This window comes from Conger conger, chromosome 15 (genome assembly GCF_963514075.1).
Source record: "Conger conger chromosome 15, fConCon1.1, whole genome shotgun sequence".
NCBI lineage: Eukaryota > Metazoa > Chordata > Actinopteri > Anguilliformes > Congridae > Conger > Conger conger.
This window is the reverse complement of record NC_083774.1, coordinates 31,137,672-31,158,899: the sequence shown is the minus strand read 5'-3', so window position 1 is coordinate 31,158,899 and position 21,228 is coordinate 31,137,672. Positions and strand designations below refer to the sequence as shown.

General features: G+C 42.2%; 31 non-coding genes across 31 annotated transcripts; all 31 read left to right on the top strand.

The window, feature by feature from the left end:
- The first annotated feature begins 220 nt into the window (after positions 1-220).
- Positions 221-361, top strand: LOC133112337 (U4 spliceosomal RNA). Its single transcript, XR_009705178.1, has one exon. It is a non-coding gene; the product is annotated as a U4 spliceosomal RNA (small nuclear RNA).
- Positions 362-892: 531 nt separating this feature from the next.
- Positions 893-1,033, top strand: LOC133112398 (U4 spliceosomal RNA). The gene has a single exon (XR_009705237.1). It is a non-coding gene; the product is annotated as a U4 spliceosomal RNA (small nuclear RNA).
- A 541-nt stretch (positions 1,034-1,574) lies between these two features.
- Positions 1,575-1,715, top strand: LOC133112615 (U4 spliceosomal RNA). The gene has a single exon (XR_009705443.1). It is a non-coding gene; the product is annotated as a U4 spliceosomal RNA (small nuclear RNA).
- A 541-nt stretch (positions 1,716-2,256) lies between these two features.
- On the top strand, positions 2,257-2,397 carry LOC133112614 (U4 spliceosomal RNA). The gene has a single exon (XR_009705442.1). It is a non-coding gene; the product is annotated as a U4 spliceosomal RNA (small nuclear RNA).
- A 531-nt stretch (positions 2,398-2,928) lies between these two features.
- Positions 2,929-3,069, top strand: LOC133112397 (U4 spliceosomal RNA). Its single transcript, XR_009705236.1, has one exon. It is a non-coding gene; the product is annotated as a U4 spliceosomal RNA (small nuclear RNA).
- Positions 3,070-3,610: 541 nt separating this feature from the next.
- LOC133112613 (U4 spliceosomal RNA) lies at positions 3,611-3,751 on the top strand. Its single transcript, XR_009705441.1, has one exon. It is a non-coding gene; the product is annotated as a U4 spliceosomal RNA (small nuclear RNA).
- A 541-nt stretch (positions 3,752-4,292) lies between these two features.
- On the top strand, positions 4,293-4,433 carry LOC133112611 (U4 spliceosomal RNA). The gene has a single exon (XR_009705439.1). It is a non-coding gene; the product is annotated as a U4 spliceosomal RNA (small nuclear RNA).
- Positions 4,434-4,964: 531 nt separating this feature from the next.
- LOC133112395 (U4 spliceosomal RNA) lies at positions 4,965-5,105 on the top strand. The gene has a single exon (XR_009705234.1). It is a non-coding gene; the product is annotated as a U4 spliceosomal RNA (small nuclear RNA).
- Positions 5,106-5,646: 541 nt separating this feature from the next.
- Positions 5,647-5,787, top strand: LOC133112610 (U4 spliceosomal RNA). Its single transcript, XR_009705438.1, has one exon. It is a non-coding gene; the product is annotated as a U4 spliceosomal RNA (small nuclear RNA).
- A 541-nt stretch (positions 5,788-6,328) lies between these two features.
- Positions 6,329-6,469, top strand: LOC133112394 (U4 spliceosomal RNA). Its single transcript, XR_009705233.1, has one exon. It is a non-coding gene; the product is annotated as a U4 spliceosomal RNA (small nuclear RNA).
- Positions 6,470-7,010: 541 nt separating this feature from the next.
- On the top strand, positions 7,011-7,151 carry LOC133112640 (U4 spliceosomal RNA). Its single transcript, XR_009705465.1, has one exon. It is a non-coding gene; the product is annotated as a U4 spliceosomal RNA (small nuclear RNA).
- Positions 7,152-7,692: 541 nt separating this feature from the next.
- On the top strand, positions 7,693-7,833 carry LOC133112639 (U4 spliceosomal RNA). Its single transcript, XR_009705464.1, has one exon. It is a non-coding gene; the product is annotated as a U4 spliceosomal RNA (small nuclear RNA).
- Positions 7,834-8,374: 541 nt separating this feature from the next.
- Positions 8,375-8,515, top strand: LOC133112393 (U4 spliceosomal RNA). Its single transcript, XR_009705232.1, has one exon. It is a non-coding gene; the product is annotated as a U4 spliceosomal RNA (small nuclear RNA).
- A 541-nt stretch (positions 8,516-9,056) lies between these two features.
- Positions 9,057-9,197, top strand: LOC133112392 (U4 spliceosomal RNA). The gene has a single exon (XR_009705231.1). It is a non-coding gene; the product is annotated as a U4 spliceosomal RNA (small nuclear RNA).
- Positions 9,198-9,738: 541 nt separating this feature from the next.
- On the top strand, positions 9,739-9,879 carry LOC133112391 (U4 spliceosomal RNA). Its single transcript, XR_009705230.1, has one exon. It is a non-coding gene; the product is annotated as a U4 spliceosomal RNA (small nuclear RNA).
- Positions 9,880-10,420: 541 nt separating this feature from the next.
- LOC133112389 (U4 spliceosomal RNA) lies at positions 10,421-10,561 on the top strand. The gene has a single exon (XR_009705228.1). It is a non-coding gene; the product is annotated as a U4 spliceosomal RNA (small nuclear RNA).
- A 541-nt stretch (positions 10,562-11,102) lies between these two features.
- Positions 11,103-11,243, top strand: LOC133112638 (U4 spliceosomal RNA). Its single transcript, XR_009705463.1, has one exon. It is a non-coding gene; the product is annotated as a U4 spliceosomal RNA (small nuclear RNA).
- Positions 11,244-11,784: 541 nt separating this feature from the next.
- On the top strand, positions 11,785-11,925 carry LOC133112388 (U4 spliceosomal RNA). The gene has a single exon (XR_009705227.1). It is a non-coding gene; the product is annotated as a U4 spliceosomal RNA (small nuclear RNA).
- Positions 11,926-12,466: 541 nt separating this feature from the next.
- On the top strand, positions 12,467-12,607 carry LOC133112387 (U4 spliceosomal RNA). The gene has a single exon (XR_009705226.1). It is a non-coding gene; the product is annotated as a U4 spliceosomal RNA (small nuclear RNA).
- Positions 12,608-13,148: 541 nt separating this feature from the next.
- On the top strand, positions 13,149-13,289 carry LOC133112386 (U4 spliceosomal RNA). Its single transcript, XR_009705225.1, has one exon. It is a non-coding gene; the product is annotated as a U4 spliceosomal RNA (small nuclear RNA).
- Positions 13,290-13,830: 541 nt separating this feature from the next.
- Positions 13,831-13,971, top strand: LOC133112637 (U4 spliceosomal RNA). The gene has a single exon (XR_009705462.1). It is a non-coding gene; the product is annotated as a U4 spliceosomal RNA (small nuclear RNA).
- A 541-nt stretch (positions 13,972-14,512) lies between these two features.
- Positions 14,513-14,653, top strand: LOC133112385 (U4 spliceosomal RNA). The gene has a single exon (XR_009705224.1). It is a non-coding gene; the product is annotated as a U4 spliceosomal RNA (small nuclear RNA).
- A 531-nt stretch (positions 14,654-15,184) lies between these two features.
- On the top strand, positions 15,185-15,325 carry LOC133112634 (U4 spliceosomal RNA). Its single transcript, XR_009705461.1, has one exon. It is a non-coding gene; the product is annotated as a U4 spliceosomal RNA (small nuclear RNA).
- A 541-nt stretch (positions 15,326-15,866) lies between these two features.
- On the top strand, positions 15,867-16,007 carry LOC133112384 (U4 spliceosomal RNA). Its single transcript, XR_009705223.1, has one exon. It is a non-coding gene; the product is annotated as a U4 spliceosomal RNA (small nuclear RNA).
- Positions 16,008-16,548: 541 nt separating this feature from the next.
- LOC133112609 (U4 spliceosomal RNA) lies at positions 16,549-16,689 on the top strand. The gene has a single exon (XR_009705437.1). It is a non-coding gene; the product is annotated as a U4 spliceosomal RNA (small nuclear RNA).
- Positions 16,690-17,230: 541 nt separating this feature from the next.
- Positions 17,231-17,371, top strand: LOC133112383 (U4 spliceosomal RNA). Its single transcript, XR_009705222.1, has one exon. It is a non-coding gene; the product is annotated as a U4 spliceosomal RNA (small nuclear RNA).
- Positions 17,372-17,912: 541 nt separating this feature from the next.
- LOC133112382 (U4 spliceosomal RNA) lies at positions 17,913-18,053 on the top strand. Its single transcript, XR_009705221.1, has one exon. It is a non-coding gene; the product is annotated as a U4 spliceosomal RNA (small nuclear RNA).
- A 542-nt stretch (positions 18,054-18,595) lies between these two features.
- LOC133112381 (U4 spliceosomal RNA) lies at positions 18,596-18,736 on the top strand. The gene has a single exon (XR_009705220.1). It is a non-coding gene; the product is annotated as a U4 spliceosomal RNA (small nuclear RNA).
- A 541-nt stretch (positions 18,737-19,277) lies between these two features.
- LOC133112380 (U4 spliceosomal RNA) lies at positions 19,278-19,418 on the top strand. The gene has a single exon (XR_009705219.1). It is a non-coding gene; the product is annotated as a U4 spliceosomal RNA (small nuclear RNA).
- Positions 19,419-19,959: 541 nt separating this feature from the next.
- On the top strand, positions 19,960-20,100 carry LOC133112608 (U4 spliceosomal RNA). Its single transcript, XR_009705436.1, has one exon. It is a non-coding gene; the product is annotated as a U4 spliceosomal RNA (small nuclear RNA).
- Positions 20,101-20,641: 541 nt separating this feature from the next.
- LOC133112378 (U4 spliceosomal RNA) lies at positions 20,642-20,782 on the top strand. Its single transcript, XR_009705217.1, has one exon. It is a non-coding gene; the product is annotated as a U4 spliceosomal RNA (small nuclear RNA).
- Positions 20,783-21,228: the final 446 nt, after the last annotated feature.

The following is a 21,228-nucleotide window of genomic DNA, read 5'->3' as shown; positions in this document are numbered from 1 at the left end:
TTCAACTTTGTAAAAACATATAAAAATGTTTCATTATCCTAAAACGTATTATGAAAAAGAACGTATGGTTACCAAATCCGGGTCACAGCTTAAATGGAAATGTATGAATTTTTGGCAAGACTTAGCAATTCGGTAAAATGGAAATATGTCGCCAAAACTTCCCGTTTTGGAAAAGTCGATGTTTTTGGCTGGGTCCTTCAGGTCGAATTTGGTCAACTTTATCTTTGCGCAGTGGCAGTATCGTAGCCTATGAGGTTTATCCGAGGCGTGATTATTGCTGGTTGAAAACTTAACCCAATACCCCGCCGAGACTGCTTGAAATATTAGCGGGCTTGGCAATTTTTGACAGTCTCATCTGGGACTGGTGTTTTTGTTCAAAAGAAAGAGCGTTGTGTGTATTTGTTTGCTGTTGAAACGATTGTTGGTTTGGTGATGTCGCACGTGCTTTTTCCAAGAAAGGCGGGTTGCATTTATCCCTTTTCGATGATCGGGTGTCAGTTTTGGCAAAAGATATCTCTGAATTGTTTGGAAATGGCCTTTTCTTTTCAAAAGTGGAATTGGGAAAGCCCCTGTGGTTCCACCCACAGACGGAACCCTCACATCTGCTGTTTCTTGCCTGGAACACTTGGGGGCGACGGTGAACATTTAGCATTACCCAAAATGCCCTTTGTGTTCAACTTTGTAAAAACATATAAAAATGTTTCATTATCCTAAAACGTATTATGAAAAAGAACGTATGGTTACCAAATCCGGGTCACAGCTTAAATGGAAATGTATGAATTTTTGGCAAGACTTAGCAATTCGGTAAAATGGAAATATGTCGCCAAAACTTCCCGTTTTGGAAAAGTCGATGTTTTTGGCTGGGTCCTTCAGGTCGAATTTGGTCAACTTTATCTTTGCGCAGTGGCAGTATCGTAGCCTATGAGGTTTATCCGAGGCGTGATTATTGCTGGTTGAAAACTTAACCCAATACCCCGCCGAGACTGCTTGAAATATTAGCGGGCTTGGCAATTTTTGACAGTCTCATCCGGGACTGGTGTTTTTGTTCAAAAGAAAGAGCGTTGTGTGTATTTGTTTGCTGTTGAAACGATTGTTGGTTTGGAGATGTCGCGTGATGTCGCACGTGCTTTTTCCAAGAAAGGCGGGTTGCATTTATCCCTTTTCGATGATCGGGTGTCAGTTTTGGCAAAAGATATCTCTGAATTGTTTGGAAATGGCCTTTTCTTTTCAAAAGTGGAATTGGGAAAGCCCCTGTGGTTCCACCCACAGACGGAACCCTCACATCTGCTGTTTCTTGCCTGGAACACTTGGGGGCGACGGTGAACATTTAGCATTACCCAAAATGCCCTTTGTGTTCAACTTTGTAAAAACATATAAAAATGTTTCATTATCCTAAAACGTATTATGAAAAAGAACGTATGGTTACCAAATCCGGGTCACAGCTTAAATGGAAATGTATGCATTTTTGGCAAGACTTAGCAATTCGGTAAAATGGAAATATGTCGCCAAAACTTCCCGTTTTGGAAAAGTCGATGTTTTTGGCTGGGTCCTTCAGGTCGAATTTGGTCAACTTTATCTTTGCGCAGTGGCAGTATCGTAGCCTATGAGGTGTATCCGAGGCGTGATTATTGCTGGTTGAAAACTTAACCCAATACCCCGCCGAGACTGCTTGAAATATTAGCGGGCTTGGCAATTTTTGACAGTCTCATCCGGGACTGGTGTTTTTGTTCAAAAGAAAGAGCGTTGTGTGTATTTGTTTGCTGTTGAAACGATTGTTGGTTTGGAGATGTCGCGTGATGTCGCACGTGCTTTTTCCAAGAAAGGCGGGTTGCATTTATCCCTTTTCGATGATCGGGTGTCAGTTTTGGCAAAAGATATCTCTGAATTGTTTGGAAATGGCCTTTTCTTTTCAAAAGTGGAATTGGGAAAGCCCCTGTGGTTCCACCCACAGACGGAACCCTCACATCTGCTGTTTCTTGCCTGGAACACTTGGGGGCGACGGTGAACATTTAGCATTACCCAAAATGCCCTTTGTGTTCAACTTTGTAAAAACATATAAAAATGTTTCATTATCCTAAAACGTATTATGAAAAAGAACGTATGGTTACCAAATCCGGGTCACAGCTTAAATGGAAATGTATGCATTTTTGGCAAGACTTAGCAATTCGGTAAAATGGAAATATGTCGCCAAAACTTCCCGTTTTGGAAAAGTCGATGTTTTTGGCTGGGTCCTTCAGGTCGAATTTGGTCAACTTTATCTTTGCGCAGTGGCAGTATCGTAGCCTATGAGGTGTATCCGAGGCGTGATTATTGCTGGTTGAAAACTTAACCCAATACCCCGCCGAGACTGCTTGAAATATTAGCGGGCTTGGCAATTTTTGACAGTCTCATCCGGGACTGGTGTTTTTGTTCAAAAGAAAGAGCGTTGTGTGTATTTGTTTGCTGTTGAAACGATTGTTGGTTTGGTGATGTCGCACGTGTTTTTTCCAAGAAAGGCGGGTTGCATTTATCCCTTTTCGATGATCGGGTGTCAGTTTTGGCAAAAGATATCTCTGAATTGTTTGGAAATGGCCTTTTCTTTTCAAAAGTGGAATTGGGAAAGCCCCTGTGGTTCCACCCACAGACGGAACCCTCACATCTGCTGTTTCTTGCCTGGAACACTTGGGGGCGACGGTGAACATTTAGCATTACCCAAAATGCCCTTTGTGTTCAACTTTGTAAAAACATATAAAAATGTTTCATTATCCTAAAACGTATTATGAAAAAGAACGTATGGTTACCAAATCCGGGTCACAGCTTAAATGGAAATGTATGCATTTTTGGCAAGACTTAGCAATTCGGTAAAATGGAAATATGTCGCCAAAACTTCCCGTTTTGGAAAAGTCGATGTTTTTGGCTGGGTCCTTCAGGTCGAATTTGGTCAACTTTATCTTTGCGCAGTGGCAGTATCGTAGCCTATGAGGTTTATCCGAGGCGTGATTATTGCTGGTTGAAAACTTAACCCAATACCCCGCCGAGACTGCTTGAAATATTAGCGGGCTTGGCAATTTTTGACAGTCTCATCCGGGACTGGTGTTTTTGTTCAAAAGAAAGAGCGTTGTGTGTATTTGTTTGCTGTTGAAACGATTGTTGGTTTGGAGATGTCGCGTGATGTCGCACGTGCTTTTTCCAAGAAAGGCGGGTTGCATTTATCCCTTTTCGATGATCGGGTGTCAGTTTTGGCAAAAGATATCTCTGAATTGTTTGGAAATGGCCTTTTCTTTTCAAAAGTGGAATTGGGAAAGCCCCTGTGGTTCCACCCACAGACGGAACCCTCACATCTGCTGTTTCTTGCCTGGAACACTTGGGGGCGACGGTGAACATTTAGCATTACCCAAAATGCCCTTTGTGTTCAACTTTGTAAAAACATATAAAAATGTTTCATTATCCTAAAACGTATTATGAAAAAGAACGTATGGTTACCAAATCCGGGTCACAGCTTAAATGGAAATGTATGCATTTTTGGCAAGACTTAGCAATTCGGTAAAATGGAAATATGTCGCCAAAACTTCCCGTTTTGGAAAAGTCGATGTTTTTGGCTGGGTCCTTCAGGTCGAATTTGGTCAACTTTATCTTTGCGCAGTGGCAGTATCGTAGCCTATGAGGTGTATCCGAGGCGTGATTATTGCTGGTTGAAAACTTAACCCAATACCCCGCCGAGACTGCTTGAAATATTAGCGGGCTTGGCAATTTTTGACAGTCTCATCCGGGACTGGTGTTTTTGTTCAAAAGAAAGAGCGTTGTGTGTATTTGTTTGCTGTTGAAACGATTGTTGGTTTGGAGATGTCGCGTGATGTCGCACGTGCTTTTTCCAAGAAAGGCGGGTTGCATTTATCCCTTTTCGATGATCGGGTGTCAGTTTTGGCAAAAGATATCTCTGAATTGTTTGGAAATGGCCTTTTCTTTTCAAAAGTGGAATTGGGAAAGCCCCTGTGGTTCCACCCACAGACGGAACCCTCACATCTGCTGTTTCTTGCCTGGAACACTTGGGGGCGACGGTGAACATTTAGCATTACCCAAAATGCCCTTTGTGTTCAACTTTGTAAAAACATATAAAAATGTTTCATTATCCTAAAACGTATTATGAAAAAGAACGTATGGTTACCAAATCCGGGTCACAGCTTAAATGGAAATGTATGCATTTTTGGCAAGACTTAGCAATTCGGTAAAATGGAAATATGTCGCCAAAACTTCCCGTTTTGGAAAAGTCGATGTTTTTGGCTGGGTCCTTCAGGTCGAATTTGGTCAACTTTATCTTTGCGCAGTGGCAGTATCGTAGCCTATGAGGTGTATCCGAGGCGTGATTATTGCTGGTTGAAAACTTAACCCAATACCCCGCCGAGACTGCTTGAAATATTAGCGGGCTTGGCAATTTTTGACAGTCTCATCCGGGACTGGTGTTTTTGTTCAAAAGAAAGAGCGTTGTGTGTATTTGTTTGCTGTTGAAACGATTGTTGGTTTGGTGATGTCGCACGTGCTTTTTCCAAGAAAGGCGGGTTGCATTTATCCCTTTTCGATGATCGGGTGTCAGTTTTGGCAAAAGATATCTCTGAATTGTTTGGAAATGGCCTTTTCTTTTCAAAAGTGGAATTGGGAAAGCCCCTGTGGTTCCACCCACAGACGGAACCCTCACATCTGCTGTTTCTTGCCTGGAACACTTGGGGGCGACGGTGAACATTTAGCATTACCCAAAATGCCCTTTGTGTTCAACTTTGTAAAAACATATAAAAATGTTTCATTATCCTAAAACGTATTATGAAAAAGAACGTATGGTTACCAAATCCGGGTCACAGCTTAAATGGAAATGTATGCATTTTTGGCAAGACTTAGCAATTCGGTAAAATGGAAATATGTCGCCAAAACTTCCCGTTTTGGAAAAGTCGATGTTTTTGGCTGGGTCCTTCAGGTCGAATTTGGTCAACTTTATCTTTGCGCAGTGGCAGTATCGTAGCCTATGAGGTTTATCCGAGGCGTGATTATTGCTGGTTGAAAACTTAACCCAATACCCCGCCGAGACTGCTTGAAATATTAGCGGGCTTGGCAATTTTTGACAGTCTCATCCGGGACTGGTGTTTTTGTTCAAAAGAAAGAGCGTTGTGTGTATTTGTTTGCTGTTGAAACGATTGTTGGTTTGGAGATGTCGCGTGATGTCGCACGTGCTTTTTCCAAGAAAGGCGGGTTGCATTTATCCCTTTTCGATGATCGGGTGTCAGTTTTGGCAAAAGATATCTCTGAATTGTTTGGAAATGGCCTTTTCTTTTCAAAAGTGGAATTGGGAAAGCCCCTGTGGTTCCACCCACAGACGGAACCCTCACATCTGCTGTTTCTTGCCTGGAACACTTGGGGGCGACGGTGAACATTTAGCATTACCCAAAATGCCCTTTGTGTTCAACTTTGTAAAAACATATAAAAATGTTTCATTATCCTAAAACGTATTATGAAAAAGAACGTATGGTTACCAAATCCGGGTCACAGCTTAAATGGAAATGTATGCATTTTTGGCAAGACTTAGCAATTCGGTAAAATGGAAATATGTCGCCAAAACTTCCCGTTTTGGAAAAGTCGATGTTTTTGGCTGGGTCCTTCAGGTCGAATTTGGTCAACTTTATCTTTGCGCAGTGGCAGTATCGTAGCCTATGAGGTGTATCCGAGGCGTGATTATTGCTGGTTGAAAACTTAACCCAATACCCCGCCGAGACTGCTTGAAATATTAGCGGGCTTGGCAATTTTTGACAGTCTCATCCGGGACTGGTGTTTTTGTTCAAAAGAAAGAGCGTTGTGTGTATTTGTTTGCTGTTGAAACGATTGTTGGTTTGGAGATGTCGCGTGATGTCGCACGTGCTTTTTCCAAGAAAGGCGGGTTGCATTTATCCCTTTTCGATGATCGGGTGTCAGTTTTGGCAAAAGATATCTCTGAATTGTTTGGAAATGGCCTTTTCTTTTCAAAAGTGGAATTGGGAAAGCCCCTGTGGTTCCACCCACAGACGGAACCCTCACATCTGCTGTTTCTTGCCTGGAACACTTGGGGGCGACGGTGAACATTTAGCATTACCCAAAATGCCCTTTGTGTTCAACTTTGTAAAAACATATAAAAATGTTTCATTATCCTAAAACGTATTATGAAAAAGAACGTATGGTTACCAAATCCGGGTCACAGCTTAAATGGAAATGTATGCATTTTTGGCAAGACTTAGCAATTCGGTAAAATGGAAATATGTCGCCAAAACTTCCCGTTTTGGAAAAGTCGATGTTTTTGGCTGGGTCCTTCAGGTCGAATTTGGTCAACTTTATCTTTGCGCAGTGGCAGTATCGTAGCCTATGAGGTTTATCCGAGGCGTGATTATTGCTGGTTGAAAACTTAACCCAATACCCCGCCGAGACTGCTTGAAATATTAGCGGGCTTGGCAATTTTTGACAGTCTCATCCGGGACTGGTGTTTTTGTTCAAAAGAAAGAGCGTTGTGTGTATTTGTTTGCTGTTGAAACGATTGTTGGTTTGGAGATGTCGCGTGATGTCGCACGTGCTTTTTCCAAGAAAGGCGGGTTGCATTTATCCCTTTTCGATGATCGGGTGTCAGTTTTGGCAAAAGATATCTCTGAATTGTTTGGAAATGGCCTTTTCTTTTCAAAAGTGGAATTGGGAAAGCCCCTGTGGTTCCACCCACAGACGGAACCCTCACATCTGCTGTTTCTTGCCTGGAACACTTGGGGGCGACGGTGAACATTTAGCATTACCCAAAATGCCCTTTGTGTTCAACTTTGTAAAAACATATAAAAATGTTTCATTATCCTAAAACGTATTATGAAAAAGAAGGTATGGTTACCAAATCCGGGTCACAGCTTAAATGGAAATGTATGAATTTTTGGCAAGACTTAGCAATTCGGTAAAATGGAAATATGTCGCCAAAACTTCCCGTTTTGGAAAAGTCGATGTTTTTGGCTGGGTCCTTCAGGTCGAATTTGGTCAACTTTATCTTTGCGCAGTGGCAGTATCGTAGCCTATGATGTTTATCCGAGGCGTGATTATTGCTGGTTGAAAACTTAACCCAATACCCCGCCGAGACTGCTTGAAATATTAGCGGGCTTGGCAATTTTTGACAGTCTCATCCGGGACTGGTGTTTTTGTTCAAAAGAAAGAGCGTTGTGTGTATTTGTTTGCTGTTGAAACGATTGTTGGTTTGGAGATGTCGCGTGATGTGGCACGTGCTTTTTCCAAGAAAGGCGGGTTGCATTTATCCCTTTTCGATGATCGGGTGTCAGTTTTGGCAAAAGATATCTCTGAATTGTTTGGAAATGGCCTTTTCTTTTCAAAAGTGGAATTGGGAAAGCCCCTGTGGTTCCACCCACAGACGGAACCCTCACATCTGCTGTTTCTTGCCTGGAACACTTGGGGGCGACGGTGAACATTTAGCATTACCCAAAATGCCCTTTGTGTTCAACTTTGTAAAAACATATAAAAATGTTTCATTATCCTAAAACGTATTATGAAAAAGAACGTATGGTTACCAAATCCGGGTCACAGCTTAAATGGAAATGTATGAATTTTTGGCAAGACTTAGCAATTCGGTAAAATGGAAATATGTCGCCAAAACTTCCCGTTTTGGAAAAGTCGATGTTTTTGGCTGGGTCCTTCAGGTCGAATTTGGTCAACTTTATCTTTGCGCAGTGGCAGTATCGTAGCCTATGATGTTTATCCGAGGCGTGATTATTGCTGGTTGAAAACTTAACCCAATACCCCGCCGAGACTGCTTGAAATATTAGCGGGCTTGGCAATTTTTGACAGTCTCATCCGGGACTGGTGTTTTTGTTCAAAAGAAAGAGCGTTGTGTGTATTTGTTTGCTGTTGAAACGATTGTTGGTTTGGAGATGTCGCGTGATGTGGCACGTGCTTTTTCCAAGAAAGGCGGGTTGCATTTATCCCTTTTCGATGATCGGGTGTCAGTTTTGGCAAAAGATATCTCTGAATTGTTTGGAAATGGCCTTTTCTTTTCAAAAGTGGAATTGGGAAAGCCCCTGTGGTTCCACCCACAGACGGAACCCTCACATCTGCTGTTTCTTGCCTGGAACACTTGGGGGCGACGGTGAACATTTAGCATTACCCAAAATGCCCTTTGTGTTCAACTTTGTAAAAACATATAAAAATGTTTCATTATCCTAAAACGTATTATGAAAAAGAACGTATGGTTACCAAATCCGGGTCACAGCTTAAATGGAAATGTATGAATTTTTGGCAAGACTTAGCAATTCGGTAAAATGGAAATATGTCGCCAAAACTTCCCGTTTTGGAAAAGTCGATGTTTTTGGCTGGGTCCTTCAGGTCGAATTTGGTCAACTTTATCTTTGCGCAGTGGCAGTATCGTAGCCTATGAGGTTTATCCGAGGCGTGATTATTGCTGGTTGAAAACTTAACCCAATACCCCGCCGAGACTGCTTGAAATATTAGCGGGCTTGGCAATTTTTGACAGTCTCATCCGGGACTGGTGTTTTTGTTCAAAAGAAAGAGCGTTGTGTGTATTTGTTTGCTGTTGAAACGATTGTTGGTTTGGAGATGTCGCGTGATGTCGCACGTGCTTTTTCCAAGAAAGGCGGGTTGCATTTATCCCTTTTCGATGATCGGGTGTCAGTTTTGGCAAAAGATATCTCTGAATTGTTTGGAAATGGCCTTTTCTTTTCAAAAGTGGAATTGGGAAAGCCCCTGTGGTTCCACCCACAGACGGAACCCTCACATCTGCTGTTTCTTGCCTGGAACACTTGGGGGCGACGGTGAACATTTAGCATTACCCAAAATGCCCTTTGTGTTCAACTTTGTAAAAACATATAAAAATGTTTCATTATCCTAAAACGTATTATGAAAAAGAACGTATGGTTACCAAATCCGGGTCACAGCTTAAATGGAAATGTATGCATTTTTGGCAAGACTTAGCAATTCGGTAAAATGGAAATATGTCGCCAAAACTTCCCGTTTTGGAAAAGTCGATGTTTTTGGCTGGGTCCTTCAGGTCGAATTTGGTCAACTTTATCTTTGCGCAGTGGCAGTATCGTAGCCTATGAGGTTTATCCGAGGCGTGATTATTGCTGGTTGAAAACTTAACCCAATACCCCGCCGAGACTGCTTGAAATATTAGCGGGCTTGGCAATTTTTGACAGTCTCATCCGGGACTGGTGTTTTTGTTCAAAAGAAAGAGCGTTGTGTGTATTTGTTTGCTGTTGAAACGATTGTTGGTTTGGAGATGTCGCGTGATGTGGCACGTGCTTTTTCCAAGAAAGGCGGGTTGCATTTATCCCTTTTCGATGATCGGGTGTCAGTTTTGGCAAAAGATATCTCTGAATTGTTTGGAAATGGCCTTTTCTTTTCAAAAGTGGAATTGGGAAAGCCCCTGTGGTTCCACCCACAGACGGAACCCTCACATCTGCTGTTTCTTGCCTGGAACACTTGGGGGCGACGGTGAACATTTAGCATTACCCAAAATGCCCTTTGTGTTCAACTTTGTAAAAACATATAAAAATGTTTCATTATCCTAAAACGTATTATGAAAAAGAAGGTATGGTTACCAAATCCGGGTCACAGCTTAAATGGAAATGTATGAATTTTTGGCAAGACTTAGCAATTCGGTAAAATGGAAATATGTCGCCAAAACTTCCCGTTTTGGAAAAGTCGATGTTTTTGGCTGGGTCCTTCAGGTCGAATTTGGTCAACTTTATCTTTGCGCAGTGGCAGTATCGTAGCCTATGAGGTTTATCCGAGGCGTGATTATTGCTGGTTGAAAACTTAACCCAATACCCCGCCGAGACTGCTTGAAATATTAGCGGGCTTGGCAATTTTTGACAGTCTCATCCGGGACTGGTGTTTTTGTTCAAAAGAAAGAGCGTTGTGTGTATTTGTTTGCTGTTGAAACGATTGTTGGTTTGGAGATGTCGCGTGATGTCGCACGTGCTTTTTCCAAGAAAGGCGGGTTGCATTTATCCCTTTTCGATGATCGGGTGTCAGTTTTGGCAAAAGATATCTCTGAATTGTTTGGAAATGGCCTTTTCTTTTCAAAAGTGGAATTGGGAAAGCCCCTGTGGTTCCACCCACAGACGGAACCCTCACATCTGCTGTTTCTTGCCTGGAACACTTGGGGGCGACGGTGAACATTTAGCATTACCCAAAATGCCCTTTGTGTTCAACTTTGTAAAAACATATAAAAATGTTTCATTATCCTAAAACGTATTATGAAAAAGAACGTATGGTTACCAAATCCGGGTCACAGCTTAAATGGAAATGTATGCATTTTTGGCAAGACTTAGCAATTCGGTAAAATGGAAATATGTCGCCAAAACTTCCCGTTTTGGAAAAGTCGATGTTTTTGGCTGGGTCCTTCAGGTCGAATTTGGTCAACTTTATCTTTGCGCAGTGGCAGTATCGTAGCCTATGAGGTTTATCCGAGGCGTGATTATTGCTGGTTGAAAACTTAACCCAATACCCCGCCGAGACTGCTTGAAATATTAGCGGGCTTGGCAATTTTTGACAGTCTCATCCGGGACTGGTGTTTTTGTTCAAAAGAAAGAGCGTTGTGTGTATTTGTTTGCTGTTGAAACGATTGTTGGTTTGGAGATGTCGCGTGATGTGGCACGTGCTTTTTCCAAGAAAGGCGGGTTGCATTTATCCCTTTTCGATGATCGGGTGTCAGTTTTGGCAAAAGATATCTCTGAATTGTTTGGAAATGGCCTTTTCTTTTCAAAAGTGGAATTGGGAAAGCCCCTGTGGTTCCACCCACAGACGGAACCCTCACATCTGCTGTTTCTTGCCTGGAACACTTGGGGGCGACGGTGAACATTTAGCATTACCCAAAATGCCCTTTGTGTTCAACTTTGTAAAAACATATAAAAATGTTTCATTATCCTAAAACGTATTATGAAAAAGAACGTATGGTTACCAAATCCGGGTCACAGCTTAAATGGAAATGTATGAATTTTTGGCAAGACTTAGCAATTCGGTAAAATGGAAATATGTCGCCAAAACTTCCCGTTTTGGAAAAGTCGATGTTTTTGGCTGGGTCCTTCAGGTCGAATTTGGTCAACTTTATCTTTGCGCAGTGGCAGTATCGTAGCCTATGATGTTTATCCGAGGCGTGATTATTGCTGGTTGAAAACTTAACCCAATACCCCGCCGAGACTGCTTGAAATATTAGCGGGCTTGGCAATTTTTGACAGTCTCATCCGGGACTGGTGTTTTTGTTCAAAAGAAAGAGCGTTGTGTGTATTTGTTTGCTGTTGAAACGATTGTTGGTTTGGAGATGTCGCGTGATGTCGCACGTGCTTTTTCCAAGAAAGGCGGGTTGCATTTATCCCTTTTCGATGATCGGGTGTCAGTTTTGGCAAAAGATATCTCTGAATTGTTTGGAAATGGCCTTTTCTTTTCAAAAGTGGAATTGGGAAAGCCCCTGTGGTTCCACCCACAGACGGAACCCTCACATCTGCTGTTTCTTGCCTGGAACACTTGGGGGCGACGGTGAACATTTAGCATTACCCAAAATGCCCTTTGTGTTCAACTTTGTAAAAACATATAAAAATGTTTCATTATCCTAAAACGTATTATGAAAAAGAACGTATGGTTACCAAATCCGGGTCACAGCTTAAATGGAAATGTATGAATTTTTGGCAAGACTTAGCAATTCGGTAAAATGGAAATATGTCGCCAAAACTTCCCGTTTTGGAAAAGTCGATGTTTTTGGCTGGGTCCTTCAGGTCGAATTTGGTCAACTTTATCTTTGCGCAGTGGCAGTATCGTAGCCTATGAGGTTTATCCGAGGCGTGATTATTGCTGGTTGAAAACTTAACCCAATACCCCGCCGAGACTGCTTGAAATATTAGCGGGCTTGGCAATTTTTGACAGTCTCATCCGGGACTGGTGTTTTTGTTCAAAAGAAAGAGCGTTGTGTGTATTTGTTTGCTGTTGAAACGATTGTTGGTTTGGAGATGTCGCGTGATGTCGCACGTGCTTTTTCCAAGAAAGGCGGGTTGCATTTATCCCTTTTCGATGATCGGGTGTCAGTTTTGGCAAAAGATATCTCTGAATTGTTTGGAAATGGCCTTTTCTTTTCAAAAGTGGAATTGGGAAAGCCCCTGTGGTTCCACCCACAGACGGAACCCTCACATCTGCTGTTTCTTGCCTGGAACACTTGGGGGCGACGGTGAACATTTAGCATTACCCAAAATGCCCTTTGTGTTCAACTTTGTAAAAACATATAAAAATGTTTCATTATCCTAAAACGTATTATGAAAAAGAAGGTATGGTTACCAAATCCGGGTCACAGCTTAAATGGAAATGTATGAATTTTTGGCAAGACTTAGCAATTCGGTAAAATGGAAATATGTCGCCAAAACTTCCCGTTTTGGAAAAGTCGATGTTTTTGGCTGGGTCCTTCAGGTCGAATTTGGTCAACTTTATCTTTGCGCAGTGGCAGTATCGTAGCCTATGAGGTTTATCCGAGGCGTGATTATTGCTGGTTGAAAACTTAACCCAATACCCCGCCGAGACTGCTTGAAATATTAGCGGGCTTGGCAATTTTTGACAGTCTCATCCGGGACTGGTGTTTTTGTTCAAAAGAAAGAGCGTTGTGTGTATTTGTTTGCTGTTGAAACGATTGTTGGTTTGGAGATGTCGCGTGATGTCGCACGTGCTTTTTCCAAGAAAGGCGGGTTGCATTTATCCCTTTTCGATGATCGGGTGTCAGTTTTGGCAAAAGATATCTCTGAATTGTTTGGAAATGGCCTTTTCTTTTCAAAAGTGGAATTGGGAAAGCCCCTGTGGTTCCACCCACAGACGGAACCCTCACATCTGCTGTTTCTTGCCTGGAACACTTGGGGGCGACGGTGAACATTTAGCATTACCCAAAATGCCCTTTGTGTTCAACTTTGTAAAAACATATAAAAATGTTTCATTATCCTAAAACGTATTATGAAAAAGAACGTATGGTTACCAAATCCGGGTCACAGCTTAAATGGAAATGTATGCATTTTTGGCAAGACTTAGCAATTCGGTAAAATGGAAATATGTCGCCAAAACTTCCCGTTTTGGAAAAGTCGATGTTTTTGGCTGGGTCCTTCAGGTCGAATTTGGTCAACTTTATCTTTGCGCAGTGGCAGTATCGTAGCCTATGAGGTTTATCCGAGGCGTGATTATTGCTGGTTGAAAACTTAACCCAATACCCCGCCGAGACTGCTTGAAATATTAGCGGGCTTGGCAATTTTTGACAGTCTCATCCGGGACTGGTGTTTTTGTTCAAAAGAAAGAGCGTTGTGTGTATTTGTTTGCTGTTGAAACGATTGTTGGTTTGGAGATGTCGCGTGATGTGGCACGTGCTTTTTCCAAGAAAGGCGGGTTGCATTTATCCCTTTTCGATGATCGGGTGTCAGTTTTGGCAAAAGATATCTCTGAATTGTTTGGAAATGGCCTTTTCTTTTCAAAAGTGGAATTGGGAAAGCCCCTGTGGTTCCACCCACAGACGGAACCCTCACATCTGCTGTTTCTTGCCTGGAACACTTGGGGGCGACGGTGAACATTTAGCATTACCCAAAATGCCCTTTGTGTTCAACTTTGTAAAAACATATAAAAATGTTTCATTATCCTAAAACGTATTATGAAAAAGAACGTATGGTTACCAAATCCGGGTCACAGCTTAAATGGAAATGTATGAATTTTTGGCAAGACTTAGCAATTCGGTAAAATGGAAATATGTCGCCAAAACTTCCCGTTTTGGAAAAGTCGATGTTTTTGGCTGGGTCCTTCAGGTCGAATTTGGTCAACTTTATCTTTGCGCAGTGGCAGTATCGTAGCCTATGATGTTTATCCGAGGCGTGATTATTGCTGGTTGAAAACTTAACCCAATACCCCGCCGAGACTGCTTGAAATATTAGCGGGCTTGGCAATTTTTGACAGTCTCATCCGGGACTGGTGTTTTTGTTCAAAAGAAAGAGCGTTGTGTGTATTTGTTTGCTGTTGAAACGATTGTTGGTTTGGAGATGTCGCGTGATGTCGCACGTGCTTTTTCCAAGAAAGGCGGGTTGCATTTATCCCTTTTCGATGATCGGGTGTCAGTTTTGGCAAAAGATATCTCTGAATTGTTTGGAAATGGCCTTTTCTTTTCAAAAGTGGAATTGGGAAAGCCCCTGTGGTTCCACCCACAGACGGAACCCTCACATCTGCTGTTTCTTGCCTGGAACACTTGGGGGCGACGGTGAACATTTAGCATTACCCAAAATGCCCTTTGTGTTCAACTTTGTAAAAACATATAAAAATGTTTCATTATCCTAAAACGTATTATGAAAAAGAACGTATGGTTACCAAATCCGGGTCACAGCTTAAATGGAAATGTATGAATTTTTGGCAAGACTTAGCAATTCGGTAAAATGGAAATATGTCGCCAAAACTTCCCGTTTTGGAAAAGTCGATGTTTTTGGCTGGGTCCTTCAGGTCGAATTTGGTCAACTTTATCTTTGCGCAGTGGCAGTATCGTAGCCTATGAGGTTTATCCGAGGCGTGATTATTGCTGGTTGAAAACTTAACCCAATACCCCGCCGAGACTGCTTGAAATATTAGCGGGCTTGGCAATTTTTGACAGTCTCATCCGGGACTGGTGTTTTTGTTCAAAAGAAAGAGCGTTGTGTGTATTTGTTTGCTGTTGAAACGATTGTTGGTTTGGAGATGTCGCACGTGCTTTTTCCAAGAAAGGCGGGTTGCATTTATCCCTTTTCGATGATCGGGTGTCAGTTTTGGCAAAAGATATCTCTGAATTGTTTGGAAATGGCCTTTTCTTTTCAAAAGTGGAATTGGGAAAGCCCCTGTGGTTCCACCCACAGACGGAACCCTCACATCTGCTGTTTCTTGCCTGGAACACTTGGGGGCGACGGTGAACATTTAGCATTACCCAAAATGCCCTTTGTGTTCAACTTTGTAAAAACATATAAAAATGTTTCATTATCCTAAAACGTATTATGAAAAAGAACGTATGGTTACCAAATCCGGGTCACAGCTTAAATGGAAATGTATGAATTTTTGGCAAGACTTAGCAATTCGGTAAAATGGAAATATGTCGCCAAAACTTCCCGTTTTGGAAAAGTCGATGTTTTTGGCTGGGTCCTTCAGGTCGAATTTGGTCAACTTTATCTTTGCGCAGTGGCAGTATCGTAGCCTATGATGTTTATCCGAGGCGTGATTATTGCTGGTTGAAAACTTAACCCAATACCCCGCCGAGACTGCTTGAAATATTAGCGGGCTTGGCAATTTTTGACAGTCTCATCCGGGACTGGTGTTTTTGTTCAAAAGAAAGAGCGTTGTGTGTATTTGTTTGCTGTTGAAACGATTGTTGGTTTGGAGATGTCGCGTGATGTGGCACGTGCTTTTTCCAAGAAAGGCGGGTTGCATTTATCCCTTTTCGATGATCGGGTGTCAGTTTTGGCAAAAGATATCTCTGAATTGTTTGGAAATGGCCTTTTCTTTTCAAAAGTGGAATTGGGAAAGCCCCTGTGGTTCCACCCACAGACGGAACCCTCACATCTGCTGTTTCTTGCCTGGAACACTTGGGGGCGACGGTGAACATTTAGCATTACCCAAAATGCCCTTTGTGTTCAACTTTGTAAAAACATATAAAAATGTTTCATTATCCTAAAACGTATTATGAAAAAGAACGTATGGTTACCAAATCCGGGTCACAGCTTAAATGGAAATGTATGAATTTTTGGCAAGACTTAGCAATTCGGTAAAATGGAAATATGTCGCCAAAACTTCCCGTTTTGGAAAAGTCGATGTTTTTGGCTGGGTCCTTCAGGTCGAATTTGGTCAACTTTATCTTTGCGCAGTGGCAGTATCGTAGCCTATGAGGTTTATCCGAGGCGTGATTATTGCTGGTTGAAAACTTAACCCAATACCCCGCCGAGACTGCTTGAAATATTAGCGGGCTTGGCAATTTTTGACAGTCTCATCCGGGACTGGTGTTTTTGTTCAAAAGAAAGAGCGTTGTGTGTATTTGTTTGCTGTTGAAACGATTGTTGGTTTGGAGATGTCGCGTGATGTCGCACGTGCTTTTTCCAAGAAAGGCGGGTTGCATTTATCCCTTTTCGATGATCGGGTGTCAGTTTTGGCAAAAGATATCTCTGAATTGTTTGGAAATGGCCTTTTCTTTTCAAAAGTGGAATTGGGAAAGCCCCTGTGGTTCCACCCACAGACGGAACCCTCACATCTGCTGTTTCTTGCCTGGAACACTTGGGGGCGACGGTGAACATTTAGCATTACCCAAAATGCCCTTTGTGTTCAACTTTGTAAAAACATATAAAAATGTTTCATTATCCTAAAACGTATTATGAAAAAGAACGTATGGTTACCAAATCCGGGTCACAGCTTAAATGGAAATGTATGAATTTTTGGCAAGACTTAGCAATTCGGTAAAATGGAAATATGTCGCCAAAACTTCCCGTTTTGGAAAAGTCGATGTTTTTGGCTGGGTCCTTCAGGTCGAATTTGGTCAACTTTATCTTTGCGCAGTGGCAGTATCGTAGCCTATGAGGTGTATCCGAGGCGTGATTATTGCTGGTTGAAAACTTAACCCAATACCCCGCCGAGACTGCTTGAAATATTAGCGGGCTTGGCAATTTTTGACAGTCTCATCCGGGACTGGTGTTTTTGTTCAAAAGAAAGAGCGTTGTGTGTATTTGTTTGCTGTTGAAACGATTGTTGGTTTGGAGATGTCGCGTGATGTCGCACGTGCTTTTTCCAAGAAAGGCGGGTTGCATTTATCCCTTTTCGATGATCGGGTGTCAGTTTTGGCAAAAGATATCTCTGAATTGTTTGGAAATGGCCTTTTCTTTTCAAAAGTGGAATTGGGAAAGCCCCTGTGGTTCCACCCACAGACGGAACCCTCACATCTGCTGTTTCTTGCCTGGAACACTTGGGGGCAACGGTGAACATTTAGCATTACCCAAAATGCCCTTTGTGTTCAACTTTGTAAAAACATATAAAAATGTTTCATTATCCTAAAACGTATTATGAAAAAGAACGTATGGTTACCAAATCCGGGTCACAGCTTAAATGGAAATGTATGAATTTTTGGCAAGACTTAGCAATTCGGTAAAATGGAAATATGTCGCCAAAACTTCCCGTTTTGGAAAAGTCGATGTTTTTGGCTGGGTCCTTCAGGTCGAATTTGGTCAACTTTATCTTTGCGCAGTGGCAGTATCGTAGCCTATGAGGTTTATCCGAGGCGTGATTATTGCTGGTTGAAAACTTAACCCAATACCCCGCCGAGACTGCTTGAAATATTAGCGGGCTTGGCAATTTTTGACAGTCTCATCCGGGACTGGTGTTTTTGTTCAAAAGAAAGAGCGTTGTGTGTATTTGTTTGCTGTTGAAACGATTGTTGGTTTGGAGATGTCGCGTGATGTCGCACGTGCTTTTTCCAAGAAAGGCGGGTTGCATTTATCCCTTTTCGATGATCGGGTGTCAGTTTTGGCAAAAGATATCTCTGAATTGTTTGGAAATGGCCTTTTCTTTTCAAAAGTGGAATTGGGAAAGCCCCTGTGGTTCCACCCACAGACGGAACCCTCACATCTGCTGTTTCTTGCCTGGAACACTTGGGGGCGACGGTGAACATTTAGCATTACCCAAAATGCCCTTTGTGTTCAACTTTGTAAAAACATATAAAAATGTTTCATTATCCTAAAACGTATTATGAAAAAGAACGTATGGTTACCAAATCCGGGTCACAGCTTAAATGGAAATGTATGAATTTTTGGCAAGACTTAGCAATTCGGTAAAATGGAAATATGTCGCCAAAACTTCCCGTTTTGGAAAAGTCGATGTTTTTGGCTGGGTCCTTCAGGTCGAATTTGGTCAACTTTATCTTTGCGCAGTGGCAGTATCGTAGCCTATGAGGTTTATCCGAGGCGTGATTATTGCTGGTTGAAAACTTAACCCAATACCCCGCCGAGACTGCTTGAAATATTAGCGGGCTTGGCAATTTTTGACAGTCTCATCCGGGACTGGTGTTTTTGTTCAAAAGAAAGAGCGTTGTGTGTATTTGTTTGCTGTTGAAACGATTGTTGGTTTGGAGATGTCGCGTGATGTCGCACGTGCTTTTTCCAAGAAAGGCGGGTTGCATTTATCCCTTTTCGATGATCGGGTGTCAGTTTTGGCAAAAGATATCTCTGAATTGTTTGGAAATGGCCTTTTCTTTTCAAAAGTGGAATTGGGAAAGCCCCTGTGGTTCCACCCACAGACGGAACCCTCACATCTGCTGTTTCTTGCCTGGAACACTTGGGGGGCGACGGTGAACATTTAGCATTACCCAAAATGCCCTTTGTGTTCAACTTTGTAAAAACATATAAAAATGTTTCATTATCCTAAAACGTATTATGAAAAAGAACGTATGGTTACCAAATCCGGGTCACAGCTTAAATGGAAATGTATGAATTTTTGGCAAGACTTTGCAATTCGGTAAAATGGAAATATGTCGCCAAAACTTCCCGTTTTGGAAAAGTCGATGTTTTTGGCTGGGTCCTTCAGGTCGAATTTGGTCAACTTTATCTTTGCGCAGTGGCAGTATCGTAGCCTATGAGGTTTATCCGAGGCGTGATTATTGCTGGTTGAAAACTTAACCCAATACCCCGCCGAGACTGCTTGAAATATTAGCGGGCTTGGCAATTTTTGACAGTCTCATCCGGGACTGGTGTTTTTGTTCAAAAGAAAGAGCGTTGTGTGTATTTGTTTGCTGTTGAAACGATTGTTGGTTTGGAGATGTCGCGTGATGTCGCACGTGCTTTTTCCAAGAAAGGCGGGTTGCATTTATCCCTTTTCGATGATCGGGTGTCAGTTTTGGCAAAAGATATCTCTGAATTGTTTGGAAATGGCCTTTTCTTTTCAAAAGTGGAATTGGGAAAGCCCCTGTGGTTCCACCCACAGACGGAACCCTCACATCTGCTGTTTCTTGCCTGGAACACTTGGGGGCGACGGTGAACATTTAGCATTACCCAAAATGCCCTTTGTGTTCAACTTTGTAAAAACATATAAAAATGTTTCATTATCCTAAAACGTATTATGAAAAAGAACGTATGGTTACCAAATCCGGGTCACAGCTTAAATGGAAATGTATGAATTTTTGGCAAGACTTAGCAATTCGGTAAAATGGAAATATGTCGCCAAAACTTCCCGTTTTGGAAAAGTCGATGTTTTTGGCTGGGTCCTTCAGGTCGAATTTGGTCAACTTTATCTTTGCGCAGTGGCAGTATCGTAGCCTATGAGGTTTATCCGAGGCGTGATTATTGCTGGTTGAAAACTTAACCCAATACCCCGCCGAGACTGCTTGAAATATTAGCGGGCTTGGCAATTTTTGACAGTCTCATCCGGGACTGGTGTTTTTGTTCAAAAGAAAGAGCGTTGTGTGTATTTGTTTGCTGTTGAAACGATTGTTGGTTTGGAGATGTCGCGTGATGTCGCACGTGCTTTTTCCAAGAAAGGCGGGTTGCATTTATCCCTTTTCGATGATCGGGTGTCAGTTTTGGCAAAAGATATCTCTGAATTGTTTGGAAATGGCCTTTTCTTTTCAAAAGTGGAATTGGGAAAGCCCCTGTGGTTCCACCCACAGACGGAACCCTCACATCTGCTGTTTCTTGCCTGGAACACTTGGGGGCGACGGTGAACATTTAGCATTACCCAAAATGCCCTTTGTGTTCAACTTTGTAAAAACATATAAAAATGTTTCATTATCCTAAAACGTATTATGAAAAAGAACGTATGGTTACCAAATCCGGGTCACAGCTTAAATGGAAATGTATGAATTTTTGGCAAGACTTAGCAATTCGGTAAAATGGAAATATGTCGCCAAAACTTCCCGTTTTGGAAAAGTCGATGTTTTTGGCTGGGTCCTTCAGGTCGAATTTGGTCAACTTTATCTTTGCGCAGTGGCAGTATCGTAGCCTATGAGGTGTATCCGAGGCGTGATTATTGCTGGTTGAAAACTTAACCCAATACCCCGCCGAGACTGCTTGAAATATTAGCGGGCTTGGCAATTTTTGACAGTCTCATCCGGGACTGGTGTTTTTGTTCAAAAGAAAGAGCGTTGTGTGTATTTGTTTGCTGTTGAAACGATTGTTGGTTTGGAGATGTCGCGTGATGTGGCACGTGCTTTTTCCAAGAAAGGCGGGTTGCATTTATCCCTTTTCGATGATCGGGTGTCAGTTTTGGCAAAAGATATCTCTGAATTGTTTGGAAATGGCCTTTTCTTTTCAAAAGTGGAATTGGGAAAGCCCCTGTGGTTCCACCCACAGACGGAACCCTCACATCTGCTGTTTCTTGCCTGGAACACTTGGGGGCGACGGTGAACATTTAGCATTACCCAAAATGCCCTTTGTGTTCAACTTTGTAAAAACATATAAAAATGTTTCATTATCCTAAAACGTATTATGAAAAAGAACGTATGGTTACCAAATCCGGGTCACAGCTTAAATGGAAATGTATGCATTTTTGGCAAGACTTAGCAATTCGGTAAAATGGAAATATGTCGCCAAAACTTCCCGTTTTGGAAAAGTCGATGTTTTTGGCTGGGTCCTTCAGGTCGAATTTGGTCAACTTTATCTTTGCGCAGTGGCAGTATCGTAGCCTATGAGGTTTATCCGAGGCGTGATTATTGCTGGTTGAAAACTTAACCCAATACCCCGCCGAGACTGCTTGAAATATTAGCGGGCTTGGCAATTTTTGACAGTCTCATCCGGGACTGGTGTTTTTGTTCAAAAGAAAGAGCGTTGTGTGTATTTGTTTGCTGTTGAAACGATTGTTGGTTTGGAGATGTCGCGTGATGTGGCACGTGCTTTTTCCAAGAAAGGCGGGTTGCATTTATCCCTTTTCGATGATCGGGTGTCAGTTTTGGCAAAAGATATCTCTGAATTGTTTGGAAATGGCCTTTTCTTTTCAAAAGTGGAATTGGGAAAGCCCCTGTGGTTCCACCCACAGACGGAACCCTCACATCTGCTGTTTCTTGCCTGGAACACTTGGGGGCGACGGTGAACATTTAGCATTACCCAAAATGCCCTTTGTGTTCAACTTTGTAAAAACATATAAAAATGTTTCATTATCCTAAAACGTATTATGAAAAAGAACGTATGGTTACCAAATCCGGGTCACAGCTTAAATGGAAATGTATGAATTTTTGGCAAGACTTAG